The sequence below is a fragment of the Artibeus jamaicensis genome, unplaced genomic scaffold (assembly GCF_021234435.1).
Source record: "Artibeus jamaicensis isolate MK-2021 breed Jamaican fruit bat unplaced genomic scaffold, CSHL_Jam_final contig_548, whole genome shotgun sequence".
Lineage (NCBI taxonomy): Eukaryota > Metazoa > Chordata > Mammalia > Chiroptera > Phyllostomidae > Artibeus > Artibeus jamaicensis.
This window is the reverse complement of record NW_026521883.1, coordinates 13,655,120-13,672,940: the sequence shown is the minus strand read 5'-3', so window position 1 is coordinate 13,672,940 and position 17,821 is coordinate 13,655,120. Positions and strand designations below refer to the sequence as shown.

The window sequence follows — 17,821 nt, the reverse complement described above, 5'->3', positions numbered from 1 at the left end:
CTTACATGCAGCTACTAGCACTGGTTCGGGCAATGCCCATCTTGCCCCTGTAAGTTTGTGTGACCAGGACATGGCTTTTTTAAAAGGTTTATTTACTCTTTATTGTATTTTTTTTTCATTGCCTTTTAGTCCCCTTATACCCTCCTCCCAACCAGGTCAGGCCTTTGGTCACAATATCCCCCAGTCATGCCACGGTGGCCCTGTGGAGGCGGGGACGTCCTTCTGTGGCTTTATGACACTCCGTTCTCCCTTCTGTAGTGGCGAGAATTAATTTGTTGTCTAAACAAACAAATCTTAAGTGAAGGAAGCTAAATATCAAGTGATATTTTTGGAGGAGCTCTTAAATCAGGACAGCTGGGTTTTAATGGAAAAATAAGTGTTTCACACTGAGTATCAATTGCATATTGCTGCACACTAAGTATCAGCCTAGACAGAATTTTCCCTTTTATCACAGTTTATATGATTTATAATAAAATCAAATAGACATTCCTTAACAATTCCAAATGGCAAGGTATCACTGGGTTTCTTTTATAACACAAAATTCCAGGCTTTTCCCAACAATTCCAATGACCAGGACTCCTACCTCCTGGACTGTTGTTTCTCACCCAGTGAAGAAGACCGGCTCCCGATGACTGTCAAGTTCTGGTGTGGTCATGACTGCTAGGTGAGTGCATCTCAGGCCTTGAGGTGCATAGGAATCAATCAAGAATCTGGTTAAAAAGGGCAGGTTCTGTTTCATGGATCTAGTGGGGGACCCATGAATCTGCATTCTAACGCAGAAGTGGTACTGGTACGCCTGATCTCTAGACTATGCTTTGGGTAACAGTGTTTTAGAATTGGGGCTCAGTGGAATGACAGGTGTCTGGAAGTTTGGCCAAAGATTCTTTTTTTTTAAGATTTCATTTATTTATTTTTAGAGAGGCGAAGGGAGGGAGAAAGAAAGGGAGAGAAACATCAATGTGTGGTTGCCTCTCACATGCCATACTGGGGGCCTGGCCAGCAACCTAGGCATGTGCTCTGATTGGGAATCGAACCATGAGACCTTTTGGTTTGCAGTTCAGTGCTCAATCCACTGAGCTACACCAGGCAGGAGGCCAGAGATTCTTGTGTGGAAGCAGATGTGGTCCTCATCACTGGGGGTCAGGAAAGTCTTTTTTTAAAATATTTTTTATTGATTATGCTGTTATAGTTGTCTCAATTTTATCCCCTCTGCCCTCCTCCACCTGGTACCTCGCTTCCCCCCAGCAATTCACTCCCTTAGTTCATGTCCATGGGTCATACATGTAAGTTCTTTGGCTTCTCCATTTCCTATACTCTCCTTAGCATCTCCCTGTTTATTTTGTACCTACCAGTTTGTACTTCTTAATCCTTGTGCCTTTTTCCCCATTTTCCCCTTCCCCGTTCCCAACTGATAACCCTCCAAATGATCTCCATATCTATGATTCTGTTCCTGTTCTGCTTGTTTGCTTAGTTTGTTTTTTAGATTCAGTTTCTGATAGGTGTGAATTTGTTACCATTTTAATGTTCATAGTTTTTATCTTTTTCTTATTTAGTTCCCTTTAACACTTCATATAGTAATGGCTTGGTGATGGTGAACAGTTTTTGTTTTACCTTGCCTTGGAAGCACTTTATCTGCCCTTCCATTCTAAATGATAGCTTTGCTGGATAGAGTAATCTTAGATGTAGGTCCTTGCTTTTCAACATTTTGAGTTCCTCCTAGCTTGCTAAGTTTCTTTTGAGAAATCAGCTGACAGTCTTATGGGAACTCCTTTGTAGGTAACTCTGCTTTTCTCTTGCTCTTTTTAAGATTCTCTCTCTATCTTTAAACTTTGGCATTTTAATTATAATGTGTCTTAGTGTATTCCTCTTTGGGTCCAACTCGTTTGGGACTCTGTGCTTCCTGGGCTTGTATGTCTATTTCCTTAACCAAATAAAGAAGTTTTCTTGTATGCTTTTTTTTTCAAGTAAGTTTTGTATTTCTTGTTCTTCCTCTTCTCCTTCTGGCACCCCTATGATTCAGATGTTGCTACATTTGGAGGTGTCCCAGAGGCTCCTTATTCTATCCTTATTTGTTTTAATTCCTTTTTCTTCTTGCTCTTCTGATTGAATGCTTTTTTTCTTCCTTATGTTCTAAATCATTTATTCGATTCTTGGCTTTATCCCTTCCACTGTTGGTTCCCTATAGATTTTTCTTATTTCATTTAATGGAACCTTCAGTTCTTCCTGCATCTTTTTTATGCTGTTGCAATACCCAATGATTTCTCTGAGCATCCTGATAGCCAGTGTTTTGAACTCTGCATCTGATAGGTTGCTTATCTCTATTTCATTTAGTTCTTTCCCTGGCGTTTTGTTCTGTTCTTTCATTTGGGCCATATTTCTTTGTCTCCTCATCTTGGCAGCCTCCCTGTGTTTGTTTCTGTGTATTAGAAAGAGCTACTTTGACTCCCTGTCTTAGTGACGTGGCTGACAGTAGAAAAGGCAACTGTGAATTTTGTGAGGCGGAGCCTTAGATAATCACCAGGGTGGGGCAACCAGTTGTACCACTTTGTGGCTCTGTGTGGAAGAGGACTCAGAGAGAGGACAATGCTGCTGCTTGACCTCTGGAGATTGCCCAGGAGGAACTTGTCTCCTGGCACTCACCCTGTTGCCAGTCACTTCATTTTCTTCCCTTCTCCCCATCTGCCACTTGTGCCCTCAGCTGTTGTCCTGGTGCTGAATCCCAGAGGAGGTGGGTCTGTGTGAATCCTAAGTCTACTGTGGGCCCTTTAACAGGAGTCTCTTGAGAATCCCACAGTGTCTTCCACCACTGCAACCCTCACTGGTTTTTACAGCCAGGAGTTATGGGAACTTACCTTCCTGGCACTGAAACCCTTGGCTGGGTCATCTGGTCTGGGGCTGAGATCACTTGCTTCTGAAATATCATTCCCAATTTTTATACACCACATGTGAATGTAGGACCACCCATTCTGCCACCTCTCTGTGCTTCTCCCTGCCTCTCTGTGCCTCTCCGCATCTGCCCCTCTCCTACCTGTCTGGATGAATGTGGCATCTTTAAATATTTGGTTGTTGGACTTCCACGTACCTTGATTTTCTGACAAATCTGGTTGATATTTGTTTTGTAGTCTAGTTGTAACTTTTCCTGTAGTTGTGCATGGATGCAAAGTATGTTCACTTATGCCTCTATCTTCCGGAAAAGTCTTTACATCCTAGATGTCCTGCTTGAAAGACAGGATGAGCTGGGGAAGACTTAAGTTTTTGAGGGAAAAAATGGGTAGCAGATCTTTCTTCTCCTCTTCCTCCTCTTTCTTCTTGCCTGATAGAGACCAGGAAATCAATGTGTTAATACTCTTTCTTTCTCCCATCAGTCTTATCTCTGTGTCTAACTAGCTGTGTGACCTTAGGTGAATCAATGGAAATGTTGGAATAACCAATGAATATATAGTACACGTGATCTGTATGGTACCTGGTCCTGGTGCACCTCACTGCCTTTAGCCCCAGCAGTCCTTAAAAACCATGTTATTGTCGGGCAGAGCTTGTTTGGTGCCTGGAATGCTTTAACGTGGGACCACCATCCTGTCCAAGAACTTGTCATTCATTGTATCATGTAGACACCGACAGATCATGTAAGACAAGCTGTGATTGTAGACCTCTGCTATCATTTAGAATAGAAACTTTAGGTTCGAAGAGGAGGAGCCCCTGAATCTCAGAGTTGGAAGGATGGTAGCTTCTTAAGGTACGCTAGGAGATGTCTATTGCCTGGGAGCTCTCCCTGGTGCTGCTTATGGCTTTTCCCAAGTCTGCTTTTCTCATGTGATGGTCTCTTGAATTTGTTCTCTTTGTCTAAAACATCCATCTAAATTCTTGCTTGTAAATATGCCCTACTTAGACTTTTCTCTTGACTTTATCTCATATTTATTGCTGGCCAATACCTGGAGCCTTTAGTCTTGCTGGCAAAAAAGTATTGAGCTCTTTAAGCTCTTTTTGTGGGGATGGATTTTTCTAAACCATTAAATTATTTTTATCTATCTATCTATCTATCTATCTATCTATCATCTCTGCTTTAATGTGACATTCTTTCTAACCATACCTTCAGAAAAAAATAAGGCAGAGGCACATAGTATTGTCTGCATGTAGTGTTAATGTACTTTGTAAAATTTGCATAAGGAGGGGCTGGAAAGAGGTATTCCAAGTCATGAAATCCAAAGACCTACAACCAAGATTGCTCTATCCAGCAAAACTTTCATTTAGAATGGAAGGACAGATAAAGTGCTTCTCAGATAAGATCAAATTCAAGGAGTTCATCATCACCAAGCCCTTATTATATGAAATGTTAAAGGGACTTACCTAAGAAAAAGAAGTTAAAAAACATGAACAGTGAAAGGACAACAAACTCACAGTTATTAACAACCACACCTAAAACAAAAGCAAACTAAAAGGACAGCTAGATCAGGAGCAGAAACATAGAAATGAAGATCTCAAGGAGGGTTAGCAACAGGGGAGTGGGAGGAGGAGAAGGGGGGAGAAGGTACAGAAAATAAGTAGCATAGACAGTAGATAGAAAATAGATGGGGGGCAAGAATAGCATGGGAAATATAGAATCTAAAGAACTTGAGACACATGGTCATAAACTAAAGGGAGGGTGATGGTGGGGATGGGGGGATAGGGTGGAGGGGAATGAAGGGGGGAATAGAACAACTGTAACAGCATAATCAATAAAAAAAATAAATTAAAAAAATTTGCATAAGGTTTACATAAAATAAAATTAACTGTTTAAAAGTGTACAATTCAGTGGCATTTAGTACAGTCATTGTTGTACAACCACCACCTGTATCTAGTTCCAAAAAACATTTAATGTATACCTTTTGAAAGCTGCATGGAAGCAAAGATTACTTGGGTGGTTCAGAAGAAATTTTTGCCACTTATTGTATTTACAATGCAATTTATTGAGTCTTACAATTTTAAATCTCTTAGCTATATGAATACTTTTCACTTTGTTTTGTATTTGCTTGTGCAGTAATAATAATAATGATAATGATAATATCAGCTATTATTCATGAAATGCCTACTATATGACAGACACTTCACATGTATTTTTCTATTTAAGCTTCAGAGCAACCTAATGAAATAACTATTATTAATAATATTTGACAGAAAAGAACACTGAAGCTCAGAGAATTTAACTGCCCAAGGCTACATAGCTATCAAGTAGCAGAGATGAGGCTTAATCCAAGGCAGTCTGACTCCAGGACTTGACCTCTTAATCACAACAAAATAATGCTTCATGTGGACACAGTGTGAATTGCACTAAACTCTCAGCAAGCAATAAATAAATAAATAAATAAATAAATAAATAAATAAAAGTGTATATGCAAACTCAAGATTAAATACATGGAAAAAAAGAATGAGAAGAAGCTAACAAAACACCAGAAATCTTCATCAAACTGTTAAAAATTGAGGAGTTCTTGCTGGAACTTTTTTATATAAGGGATTTGTATTTAACTGTCTGTCAGGATTTTAAAATACCTATTTATAACTAATATCTCCTTTCTCTTGCATCACAGATTTCTCTTCCTTTACTGGATCATTGCTAGCAAAAAAAGAAACTTGCTCTAATGTCTTCTGTTAAAAAACAAAAGCAACATAAAAAAAAGAAACAAAATGGCTCTTGCTTCTACATCATACCTCTCTGGCTCCCTTCTCATTTTTCTGCTCCCCTTCACTGCATTGTGTATGGCCCCTGCTTCTTTACTCATTTCCCATCTCTTCCCCAACCTGCTCCAAAAGAGTCATGTCCCCACGACTCCTCTGAAAGAGCCGTTTAAAGGTCACTAATGACCTCCAGTTGCCAAATCCATCACTTACTTTTTAGGCTTTAACTTCTGAAACTTTTCAGCAGCCTTGGACTCAGTTGACCATTGCGTCAACACTTTCCTTGAAACTACTCCTTCACCTTCTAACCGTTGTCACCCTCTCCTTGCTCCCTTATAATTACACAGGGTCCTCCCTCTCAATTTCCTTCCCTGGTTCTCAGCTCTGATTCGAGGCATCTGGTTCCTCCCTTTCTGCCCAAGGCTCGGTTCTGGGACCCATGCAATTCCGCATCTGCATGTCTCTCCTAGATGATCTCATCTAGGCTTTAAGTGTTCCTCCTATAAGCTAGTGCCAATCAAATGACATCTGTTCAGACCCTCCCTTAAACTTCATGTGCGTAGTTTCAGTGGCCACCTTGATATTTCTTCTTAGAGGTTTAACAGTCATTTCATACTTCCCATGTCCAAAAGTGAGTTCTGGATTTGTGCTCCTAAACTTTCTCTTTCCACAGAGTTCTCCATCTCATAAATGGCATCATACTATACCCAGGTGCTCAGATTAAAGTAACAATAATGGCAACTACCACCTTGATTTCTCTTTTCTCCATCCCCAACTAACTCCTGACAAGTTGGCTTAAATCTACCTTTACATTATACCCCAAATCAGTCAACGTCTATCTATCCCCGCCCCACCATAGCCATTGTAATCCAAGCCATTCTTTGTACTCCCTACTATAGTAGCCTTAAATCTAGTTTGTCTGCTTTTTCTTATGCCCTCCTATAATTTATTCTGAAAACAGTCGCCAGAGGAAATCAAATCAGGTTATTCCCCTGCTTAAAATTCTCCTTTGGTTATCATCTCAAATAAAACCAAGATGATTACTATGGCTTTCAAGCTCCTACATACAGTGCCCTCTACATTCATGTAGTTCCCCCCTCTCTCTCCTCATTCTATACATTTTACTTATTTACTTATTTTTAGAGAGGGGAAAGGAGGGAGAAAGAGAGGAAGGGAAACATTGATGTGATAGAGAAAGATCAAGAAATATCGATCTGTTACCATTCATGCATGTCCTGACTGGGGACCAAACCCAAAACCCAGGCACGTGTGCCCTGAACAGAAATTGAACCAGTGACCTTTCGCTTTTCAGGATGATGCCCAACCAACTGAGCCACACTGGTCTGAGCCCTCTCCCACTCATACTAAGCTCTACGACACCAGCCTTCTTTTTAATCCCCATATCTGAGTATTCCAGGCCCCTTCTTTACTGGCTGTTCCTCCTGCCTGTAATTCATTTCTCCTAGATTTTTACATGGCTGACTTCAGATCATCCAGGAATCAGTCAAACATCCCCTTCTTAGAGGAGTTCATGCTAACCATCCTTTCTGAACTATCCACCAAACTCTGTATCAGTCACTATCATATGACATTTTTTGTTTTCTCTATGATCCTCATTACTATCTAAAATAGCTTTGCTTACTTGTTTATCTTCCCCACTTAAAATATAAGCTCCATGAGGGTATAGACGATATTAACTCTGTACCCCTCATGCCTAAAATAGTGCCTGACAGTCTAGGTGCTCAACAGATGGGGGAATTCAGGCTCAAAAAAAAACAACAACAAAAAAAGCTAAATAACTCGCCCCAAATCATCCTGTTACTAAGACATGAATACGAAATTTGAATCCAACTCTTGACATTGAATCCTGGAGTTCTTCTATTACATGATAATTCATGTAATACACGTGTTATATAAAAAGATCACCTGGCTTTTTGTTATTTATAATTGTGAGATAATAGAAAGTATATATTGGTCTCTTTCCTTGGTTCCTGGCATAGAGTTCCTAAAATCTTTGTGATTTCTGAAGCAATAAAAATGCTGGTGGCATCTTTTGTTCTAACATATTTGGTCTTTGACCCCAAATTCCTGCTACAGGGCTCCTGAAACCCTTGTAATTTCCTGGGCTATAGGAGTGTCTTGGTCTAATGTGGTGATTCTGGTGTGCTCCAGGATAAGGGCTAGTCACCAGAAAGAACAAGCCATAATTAGAAGCTTGGGATTTTTAGCCCCAACCCCCACTCTTTTGAGAAGGGAGGAGGTTTGAAAATGGAGTTAATGATTGTCCATGCCTCTGCCATAAAACCCCATGAAAATCCCCAAAGGATGGGGTTCACAGAGCTTCTGGATTGGGCTCAAGTGCGGCTGCTGGGAGGATGGTGCACCTGGAGAGGTCACTGAAGCTCCGCGCACTGTCCCACACACCTTGCCCTACACATCTCTTCCCTCTGGGTGTTCATCTGTTTCCTTTAATATATCCTTCTATATAAAACCAATAAACATAATTAAACTCTTTCATTGAGTTCTGTGAGCTGATCTAGCAAGTTCATCAAACCCAAGCAGGTGTTCACGGGAACCCTGATTTATATTGGTCAGAAGCACAGGTGACAACCTGTGATTGGCATCTGAAGTGGCGTGGGGCCAGTCCTGTGGGGCTGAGTCCTTAACCTGTGGGATCTAACACTATCTCCAAGTAGGTAGTATCAGAATTAAGATAAATGATAGGACACTCAGCTGATGTCATGGAGAACTTGCTTAGTGTTGGGAAAACCCTCTGCACATTGGGTGACTGGAAGTGTCAGCAGTGAGCATTCAGTGTGAATAAGAAAAGAAAGACTCACAGGAAAGAAGAACATAGGTGGGAGGGGAAACTGTGTAGTTTTTCCTTAGACAATAATGATCATAAAAAAGTAACTCAAATGGATGCTTTTACATTTTTTCTTGCTCTAAAACATTATTATAGTTGCACACACACATAGCGCTTTAAATAAATAGGCTACATATCAGAAAATATTTTTGTATTGATACTTGTTACCTCAACTATTCTATTTTTAACAAGCTAAATCAGAAGGGAGAAGCCATATACTGATTTTTGTCAGACATTTATGAAAATATATTTGGAACAATTTACTATGCAGCCACTGCTTTTAGGTTCTTTTGAACAAAATTAGTTTTTAAATTAGTGTCTTCAGTCCTCTAAAAAGGTTTCATAATGCCATTCTCAAGTGGAAGAATTGCCGTTTGCTAACCACACATTTTAAATGTGCCCAAAATAGAAATGCAAAAATCATGCTCTAGAAAGAAAGGCGGTGATAAGAGTCTTAGATAAATAACCTGAGGATTTTCAAAATAATAGGTACATGTACTTTAAAAATACACTATGATTTTTTTCTCAGAACTCTGGGTTTTTCTGGTAACTTTCTATATCAAAGAAATACATGTACTTAGTTTATAAAGTCAAATATGCTTACCCAGACGTTTCTTGATCTCTCACTGTTGGGCATCATCTACTGTCTTCCCACCGGGGAACATGTGAACTTGGCTTTCTTAGATGCTTCAGTCTACCTTCTGCCACACATACCTCTTCTCCCCCAGTCTTCTGAATCATATGACATAACAACGTTTGATTAATGCTTACATTATGTCTATTGTTCATAGCTGAGTTGAGTATGATTGTACAGTTTTTTTTTAATTCTTGGTATTAGTAATCACCTCTTTTGGATATTGCTTAGTTTGTTTCGTACCTCCTACTGATTCATCTACAAACTTTCTGAATGAACTATAATTCCCCTCATTATGGTCAAACATATGGGTAATCTGTCTCCTCTCCGCTCCGCTCCCTTTTTTGAGAATATCTTCACTGTGGTGCTCTACTTTTTGCTTCAGTCTGCACTGGTTGCTCTCCGTGAAGCCTGTGCACATCAGTCTTGGGCTTCCTTTTATCACATTCCTAAGAATGCCCTTTGCCATTTATTACCTTGGGGTGGCTCTTCCACTTTCTGGACCCATGTTTACTTCCTTTTGGTTTACATTCTCATTCTTATTCTCATTCTCAATACAATGCCATTATTATTATTTTCTCCCCTTGGGAAAAGGGGAGAAAGACTCTTCCTTGGAAAAAGAAATGTCTAACTGATTATGTTAAGGTTTAGATACTGGGTGTGCTTGGGTTTTAAACTTAAAATGAATTGGCAGTAATTTTGTATTTGTCACTGAGACCTAACCAAAAAAGGTGTTCTGACTTTTAAGCACTGGAATCACCAAGTTGTGTCTCCATGTGTGAAATAAAATTGTTGAGCCAATATTAATTGGTTGCTCACTGTTCTGACTGGATTTGGAAGAAAATACGCCAGGAAAGGCTGAGTCCCACCTTGTGATATAAGAGGCTTGAGCAGAGACATTCATCAGGGACAGGGCCACATCTGCTCCTGATGCTCAGGGCAGGGTGGACAGATGGAGGAGACTCTTAAAGGGTAGAACCCAGGTCGGGTGTGGTGAGACCAGGGAAGAGGAAGTCTTCTTTATGCTGGTGATGCTTTGAAATCTGATAGTTTATGACAATAAACCAAACAACTAAAAGCAGGGACCAGATAATTGTCTGGTGTTGGTAGTCATTGATTCCACAGTCATGGCTGGCTACATTCACCCTCCGAGATGTTCACTGTGAGAGGAATGACTTCACCTGGCAGTGGGAGGAAGGAGGACGGGCCAGTGATGTCATCTCTACCCACGGCACCGGCACCAAACACAGAAGCCTTTCCCTTTTTAAGGGCCAGAGTGTTTACTTAACTGGTTGAGTCATGTAGGTGGGGCAGGAACGATCCAGATAAATAAGGCAGAAGCCAAACTGTGACGATCTCAGTCGTTGTTCTTGGAGAAGAGAGTTCTTATCATTTGTGTTACATGCAGCCAAAATGATCCAGGAAATCAGGAAGTATACATATGTTGACTAGGAGATAGTTTTGAAAGAGTTGGTTTTGGGGTGTGGCTGATACCAGAAGTATAGAATTGTTCCAAGACAGGCAACATCAGTAACAGTGTGAGAAATGAGCCAACCAGATGAATTACCAAGTTCTGTTCCATAAACAAGATAAAATAGTTGAGCCGATACTAATTAGACCTCCATTCTTCTGATTGGGCCTTGGGAGAAAGTAATAACATTTTTACTATATTAAATAATAAATAACATTAAAATAGTAACTAAAATGCTACTCTAAGCCTTTTTACATGAATTGGTACCTTTGATTTTTGGTGCCTCATTAGAACACAATGATTTTTGGTGCCTCATTAGAACACAATGAGGGAATTTCATTCCCTCAGATTCAGAGCAAATCACCTGAGAAGGGAATACAATGAGGTAGACACTACATTATCTCCATTTTTACAGATAAAACTGAGTCAAAGAGAGGTTAAGTGACTTGCCTAAGCACATACCAATAGTTTCCAGCAACTTCACAGCATGGATCCTTCTAAGGAAAAAGAAAAATGTCAAATTTATTATTCTAAGGGGAAGAGAAAGCTATTTCCTGAGTGTGTAGTGATGATATCCTACTACATGACTATGTGGAGCTCCAGGTTTTGATAGGAAATGCTACAACCCATTCACATTGCTTTGGGAAATCTGCTATATGTGCACAAAAACAATTAAAGGGTGTCCAAATGTTGGAGAACAAACAAAAAGAAACACTTGATATTTCTCATTTAAGAGCAACTGCATAATATTAATTTTATTTTAAGTGCAAAATGTGTGTTGCTTATTAATGAGGATTTAAATATATATATATATATATCACTCCATATACTTTTTTGCTGGCAAGCTAGCACTCATAAAGAGCTCACTTCAGTCTCATTATTCAAGGAGATGCTCAAATCCTAAAACACTTTTGATTCTGTATGTTTCAAAATAAAAATTTTTTATCTGATTCATGTGGAAGAATACACTAAAATCTTTTTAAAAAGATTTTATGTATTTATTTTTAGAGAGAGAAAGGGAGGAAGAGAGGGAGGGAAACACCAAAGGGTGCTTGCCTCTCACTCGCTCCCCACTGGAGACCTGGCCCACAGCCCAGGCATGTGCCCTGACTGGCAATCGAACCAGTGACCCGTTGCTTTGTAGGCCAGTGCTCAATCCACTGAGCCACACCAGCCAGGGCAAACACCACTTTTGACCTATACAAGCCTGGTTGCTGACCTCGTGGATTCCCTGTACATCATATCTTCATGACTAGTGGTTGTCCTGAGACACGGAAGGACCACAACTGAGCTGTGCAATAAATCACTTTAAAAAAATTCTCCTCAGTTATCTAGCACAATATATGGCATCAGCTATTTGTACTTGTTGACTGGCTGGTGAATAGTATGACAGCAGGAGGTTTACGAAATTGCTCTCTTTGATGGACTGTCTTTTGTAAACTTTGCTAGTACAAAATACTCTGTGATAAATCATAGCTTTTATTTATTTATTTAGTATTTTATTTTTATTATGCTTTTCCTTTACCATTTGTCCTCCTTCTACCCCCACCTCCCACAATCCCCGCACTGTTGTCCATGTCCATGTCCATGAGTGCTTTTTCCTTTTTGCTGGATCCCTCCACCCTCTAACTGCCGCCCCCAGAAAATCATAGCTTTTAAATTAAGGTATACAAAAAAATCCATTTCCTGTAATGAGTCATTATCAAATGATTCCAGAAGAACTGCTCGTTGAAATTTATTCTACAGGAATACTGTAAGAGTTGGAAAAACCATAGGCTTAAATCATTGTGCACTGAATTTCATTCCCTCAGATTCAGAGCAAATCACCTGAGAAGGGAATACAGGTCAGAAGCGGGCAGTCAGGGGTCTGATACAAGGCCCGTATGAAACTTAGGGATTCCTACTGAGGAATTCAGCTTGAAAGTGCTACAATCATTGTGTCTTCTTGTTCATGAGTCTTTTTTTTAAATTGTGGGTTTTACTTATATAAATTGGTATGACTTTTTTGAGAAGGAAATGAAAGCCAACCTCAATAGAAAGGTGCATATAGGTGACATTGGCCCCTCACCTCCCAGCTCCTCTCCTTCCTTACCCTTGAGAGCTTTGGAGTCTTATGGCAAGTAAAGCATCAAAGTTATGCTTTGAAAGCTGGCAGAAGTAGCAGGAGGATGTATACTGTTTTATCAATGTTCTACCCTGAGGAATATAAGGATCTGATCCACTGTTACCCTCCTAGGAAGCCAGGAACAGGTGCCTTGACATTCTGACGCAAGAATGTGGCAGGGTGGAGCTGGGGAGTGGCAGGGTGGAGCTGGGACCTGGGGAGAGAGTGGTAAGCAGAGAGGGAAAATGAGACACAGGGGTCTTTGTTGTTTGAACTTTTCTCAGGACTTGATGATGGGCTCTGTGTTTGAGTGGGCACTTTACAGTAACACCTGCATACCCTCCCAGACACAGAGGCATGTTACATAGGTTTCAAATATATTTTCAGTGGCAAAAGTAAATATGTTTTCATATATTTACAGGGAAACTGAGCGATACTGCTATCACCATGACATAGGATTCAGTTCAATGTATGTATGTTTACTGAGTGTACACCATGTGACAGGCAGCGGGAAGCTGAGTGAGAAAAGGAAAGAATAATTAATCATAGTGCCAAAGAGATGCTTTTAGGTCCCATCTCCACAGCACAGGTCTCAGAGTCATGAACTCCTTAGCACAATGGCAGTTTCGCATATGCCTGTCATTCCTTGGTTAATGTGTCTCAGGCTGCAGGCTCTATGAGAGGAGACAGCAGTGTCTTTTTCTTCTTCCTCATGGTGTCTCAGCTTAGAGCTGGGCACAGTTTCCAGCATTTGGCAGGCATCCAATATATAGTGTTGACTGAATAATGTTAGGGATGCATGAACCTTTTGTAGGGGGAATATTACCCCGTTTTATAGGTGTGGAAGCAGCCATAGAATACCCAAGGCCACACAGAAATAGCTGCTGGAGAGAGGCTTCCAAACACTCAGCCCGACTCCACAACTCTACCATGTCACGCTCCTTCCCCCGTGGGAAGGGGGCTCAGGCTGGGGGGTGGAGGGGAGACAGACGGGAAAACCTACACTGGGTAAATACTAGCACCGTGAAAGAGATGTGAACCGGAGGCCTTGAGGCGGGCAAGGCGGGGGTCCCTAGCTCTGCTCAAAGTAAATCCCGCCCACCGAGAGGAAGCAAAATTGTGAGTGGCTAGGCTTGTGCACCCTGCTTACACTCCAAATGGAGAGGCAGGTGCAAAGAGTTAGGACGCCCTGGGCGGGGGGATGAAGCGGAAGGGAGAAAGAAGGAAGAAGGAAGGGATGTGAGAAAGAGGGGTGGTAGCAGTTCTTTCCTGCGTCGTGTCTGTTGCAGGGAGGCACAATTCTTGGCCCCCGAGGCGGGTATCAAGGTGTTTCATCAAACGACACTTGGCAGCCGCGAGGGCTAGTTCACCTGCACTTGCGGGGCGTTGACACCAAGCTGTTTCCCAGACGGTGGCCTAAGAAAATTTCTCTCAATTTGGAAGGGTGAGTGAAAATAAAGAACGTTTTGCGGGGGTGGGGTGGGGAAGAGGTTTCGTAAATCAGGGATACCAGATCTCCAAAGAGAATTACGGTGCAACCACCATGGCTATTATTTTAAGCGGGCACCATTTCAACACCTCTCCCTTCAAATCACCCAGCCCTACAACAGAATTTTTTTCCGATAAGCGAAATCCCCGCCTGCCAACTCCGAGCCGCTGGGACGAGAGCTCAGTGGGAAACAGCAGCTACGAGGAGAGGCTATTTTGGGTGTGGGAACGCTGCGGGAGGAGGGGCGGCGCCGCCGGGCTGGGCTCGGGCGCGCGGGGAAAGCCTCCAGCTCCGGCTGCCACGGCAACCGCGTCCAGGCAACGCGCCTGGAAGCAGCTCCGGCGGCGCGCGGCGGCTCGCTCCCCCTGGGAGCCGCGAACCCCGGCGGGCCGCGCGCCGGGCCAGGAGGCAGGCGCGCGCTGATTGGACTGCGCTCCCCGCGGCGCGGGCCCGCAGCCGGGCACCCCGTACAGTCCTCGCCAGCTGCCACTGCACCCAGCCGCGCCCGCGAGGACCTGGGGAGCCGCGGCTCGCCCGCCCCGCGCGAGGGTGAGTGCCGCGCCCGACTGGGCATCCTACGGTCCGAGCTCCCTGAGACTGCCGTTGACCTTGGGGCAGCCCTCGGGGAGATGGGCTTGGGGAAACACTGAGAGACGCGCGTGGCCCATGTGACATGCTGCTGGCGAGAGGGTTAACTGCATGTTGACGCGCAGGAATGAAGTTGGCCACCGAGCGCAACTGGCATTGCATTTTTGCGGGGGCTGGGGAGAGGTTGCAAGCTAGCAAACCAACAGAAGCCCCAAGGGACTGTTTGGAGGAGCCGGAGTGGTGCGGAGATTGCCAGGGGGTAGTGGTAAGTCAGCCCTTCCACTGCTCAGAGCTGAGTGACCTTGGACAGGTCAACCCCCAACCCCGTCTGCCACCGTCGTTGAAAGGAGAGGCTTGAGTTCTTTGCAGTTCCACAATGCTGTCGTGCCATTGCACTATGAGATGACAAAGGGTCCCAAAGTACAGGCTCTGCAGGTACAGGATAGACAAGGCTTAACCATGTACATTGTATACGGGTTTCTATTAATTGGCTCTCAAGTGGCGAGAAATGTTATAGTTTTATCAAAGATTGTGGAACAAAAGCAGTGAGTGGTCCAGAGAGTGGCTTCTCAAGATGCCCAGGTTAAAATCTTCTGGGTGCTCTAAAGTCATAAACAAAATCAGGGTTAACACTCCTGAGTTCTTTCCTGTAGTTCATCTAACAGGAAACTTTGTATTTGAACAGGTAAAATCAAAACCCAATAGTGGCAGGCAGCAGCAAATTAAGTGAGTCATTTCTTCAATATGCATGAGGTTTTGTGTGTGCGCGTGTGTGTGGTGCGCGGGAGCTCCTGGCTGCGATCACACCCTCATCTCATTGCCTGTGTATGTCAGCGTTAGAAATTATTTCATGGGAGTAACCAGAAATAATGCTGGAATAATTTGAATCCACAGAAATGCAGCTCTGTCAGAAGCAGGGGCAAACATTTGCAGCTTGCTCTTAAATAACAGTTGGGTTTGTGAAAGTAGATGTATTCTTTACTGAGAACCAGCCCTGGGATTTGCACTGGTCTCAACCTTCAGGGCCCTTGCAGGAAGTGTGTGTGTGTGTGTGTGTGTGTGTGTGTGTGTGTGTGTAGGGTACTCCTGAGACCCAGTAGGCTCTAATACCTTTTCTATTTTCGGCATTGGCTGGTGCTAAAAAGACACCCAGGTGCCTTTCTATATTCTCACCCAGGTGCCTTTCTATGTTCTCAGTTTATACACTTCTCTCTTCCAAGGAGAGGGAAAGGAGAAAATACCTAGCCCCTCTCAGGGTCCCTGGGGTTGCCCCTTCTGGCTTCCTGCTCCAGGGCTGTCCTTGAGAGTCATTCCAGTGTGATTTCATCTGTATAAAAATGTGGGTTGGAAAGACAACATTTTCAGTGTTAATGAATAAGCTTCTGCAAAGCTTGTTTACCTGAGGGTTTAATAATCTTTAATGGTTTACATGTTAGAAATCTGATAGCATCCAGACAGAAAAATTTTTACTGCCCAGGAATTCAACCACCAAACTTACAAACCGTTGATGACTCACACCTTACGACACCAGGGACCCTCATGCACTATTCAGCCTCCCTTCTCTCACTAACCTGTGTCTCCAGCCTGACTTTCAGTCTCTTGTTTCTTACATCCTGCAGCCATGCTCCTGTATTTTTATTTTTCTGAGGCAGAGCCCATCTCCAGTCTTTCTCTGAGCACCAGAGCCCTCTCCCATCACACTGGAGTGTGGGTTGGGCTTCCCCTTGTTTCTCGGTGCCACCTCCAAACTGTGAGGCCACCAGTACAAAGTCTACTTGTAGATCACGCTGTCTCTTTGAGCCCCAAACCATTCTCCCTGTCTTTTGGATCAGTGCTTGCCATACCTAGTGGCTCCTCAGAGTCACCTGGAGTATTTTGAGAAATGTGGCTCTGTAAACTGTCCCAAACATACCAAATTAGAATCATCAAGGTGCCAAGACCTATGAATCCTTATTTTAACAAGAAACCCCAAAAGAATAAGGAAGAGGAGGAAAGATGAGAGAAAACAGTTCCCAAGGTGACACTAATGTACACCCAGGTTTGGGACTCACTTCACCTGATGCTGTAAAAAAGTAACAAACAAATGAGCAACCAACTTGGTTCTCTTTTTTTAAATTAATCAATTTATTTATTTTTAATATATTTTATTGATTATGTTATTATAGTTGTCCCATTTTCCCCTTTCATTCCCCTCCACCCTGCACACCCTCTCCCTCCCACATTCCCCCCTTTAGTTCATGTCCATGTGTCTTGAGTTCTTTAGCTTTTACATTTCCCATACTATTCTTACGCTCCTCCTGTCTATTTTTTACCTACCATCTATGCTACTTATTCTCTGTACCTCCCTCCCCCACTCCCACTCCCCTGTTGCTAACCCTCCATGTGATCTCCATTTCTGTGGTTCTGTTTCTGTTCTAGTTATTTCCTTAGTTTGTTTTTATTTTAGAAGTGGTTGTTAGTGATTGTGAGTTTGCCGTCATTTTAGTAAACATGTTTTTTATCTTTTTTTCTCAGATAAGCCCCTTTAACATTTCATATAAGGGCTTGGTGATGATGAACTCTTTTAACTTGACCTTCTCTGGGAAGCACTTTATCTGCCCTTCCATTCTAAATGAAAGCTTTGCTGGATAGAGTAATATTGGATGTAGGTCCTTGTCTTTCATGACTTGGAATACTTCTTTCCAGCCCCTTCTTGCCTATAAGGTCTCTTTGGAGAAATCCACTGACAGTCTGATGGGAACTCCTTTGTAGGTGACTGTCTCCTTATCTCTTACTGCTTCTGAATTCTCTCCTTCATTTTAATCTTGGCTAATATAATAATGATGTGCCTTGGTGTGTTCCTTCTTGGGTCCAGCTTCTTTGGGACTCTCTAAGCTTCCTGGAAGTCTATTTCATTTGCAAGATTTGGGGAGTTCTCCTTTATTATTTGTTCAAATAAGTTTTCCACTTGTGGCTATTCCTCTTCCCCTTCTGGTACCCCTATAATTCAGATGTTGGAACATTTAAGGATGTCCTGGAGG

General features: G+C 42.5%; 1 protein-coding gene across 10 annotated transcripts in view; it reads left to right on the top strand.

Moving 5' to 3' along the window:
- FAM81A (family with sequence similarity 81 member A) overlaps window positions 1-17,821 on the top strand; it is a 127,960-nt gene that overhangs the window by 34,842 nt on the left and 75,297 nt on the right. For 2 of the 10 annotated variants that reach the window (XM_037151024.2, XM_037151028.2), the window contains exon 1: window positions 14,557-14,762. The exons of 4 other annotated variants lie outside the window; for them this stretch is intronic. The gene's annotated coding sequence lies outside the window, so the exon portion shown is untranslated. 4 more of the 10 variants (XM_037151025.2, XM_037151030.2, XM_037151027.2 and 1 more) reach the window with 4 other exon arrangements.